Source organism: Cynara cardunculus (assembly GCF_001531365.2).
Source record: "Cynara cardunculus var. scolymus isolate 2C chromosome LG 3, CcrdV1, whole genome shotgun sequence".
NCBI lineage: Eukaryota > Viridiplantae > Streptophyta > Magnoliopsida > Asterales > Asteraceae > Cynara > Cynara cardunculus.
In genome coordinates this window covers 30,646,880-30,648,180 of record NC_037530.1, presented here as the reverse complement: position 1 = coordinate 30,648,180, position 1,301 = coordinate 30,646,880, and positions in this window count along the sequence as shown.

The following is a 1,301-nucleotide window of genomic DNA, read 5'->3' as shown; positions in this document are numbered from 1 at the left end:
GGGTTCTTGAATGAAAGAGCGATCGATGAAGCAGATTGTTCGATAGAAGTAGGGTTAGGGTTCTTGAATGAAAGAGCGATCGATGAAGCAGATTGGCAATCGGCCCTAACACATTATCCAACTTCAAATTCAAAGAAAATGTGAATGAGGGTTAAAATGGTAATTTTACTGTCATTCAGAGAACAGTTACCAAACAACATTATTTCATTCAGCACTTAACCATTCTGACCCTCTTAACCATTCTGACCTCTTAACTATTCTGCATAAATCATTCAGCAACTGCCAAACAGCCCCCTAGTTGTGACCCAAGCACGCCCGTTCTTGACATTTTAAAGGCCTTGTGTGAGATGTAAAAAGAAGAAGCCCTCGATAAGTACAAATGCTTTTTAATATAATGTTCTTATCATATGAAATAACAATGAATTCAAGAAATACTAATAATTTATATAAAATCGTTTTTCCGAGTATTTATAGAAGGCAAAGTCAATCAATAATTAATTCTAAATTAATATTTATCATTTTTACTTGGCATCGTTAATCCTTTTCACTGTAAAAAACATCATATGATATACCTTTAATATATAGATTGAAATTATTTGGTGTCACAATGTTAACCAAACGGAGTAACATTATATGCAAATCAATATCAACAAGTTGGACCTCCATATCACTTCATGTTAATGTTTTCATCACCGTTTTAAACTTTTAGGGTTCAACCAATTTTTTTTTGGGAAATATCAATTAATCTTAGAATCAAAGGCTCAGGTTGGTTATTGTTTGGGATCTTGTTGATCATCTCTCTCATTGATTTGTTGATAATCCTTTTTACCTTATACGAAGTATTTATGTTTTTGTTTTTTCAGTTCCAGCGATCATCACTGAGTCTGTTCAGTGATCGCTGAGCACATGCATTGTAAATCCATCAGTGACAGTGATAATTCAAGAAGACAAAACTCACACCAAAGAACCTTTAGCGGAAGTCGAAGACTGAAACCGAAGATTAGAGACTGGCGAATATGTGATCTGAAGCGGTATTCAGTGATTACAACCTTGTCCACATATGTGTGAAGACTGCCCAAGCCTCAACAAATGCTGAAGAGACTTCAGGTTATTCCAGCATTCAACAATCAAAAGAAGCTTGTTGAGCACGATTGTTTTTATCTTGTCCTTATACACACAAAGGACAAACTCATACCATTTCTAAAAGATAGTACGGTACGAAGCCGATTAGTTGACTCTATTACCCACCAACTTTGTGAAAAGATGTCTGCTCATGAATAGGCTTTTGTACTATTCACTAT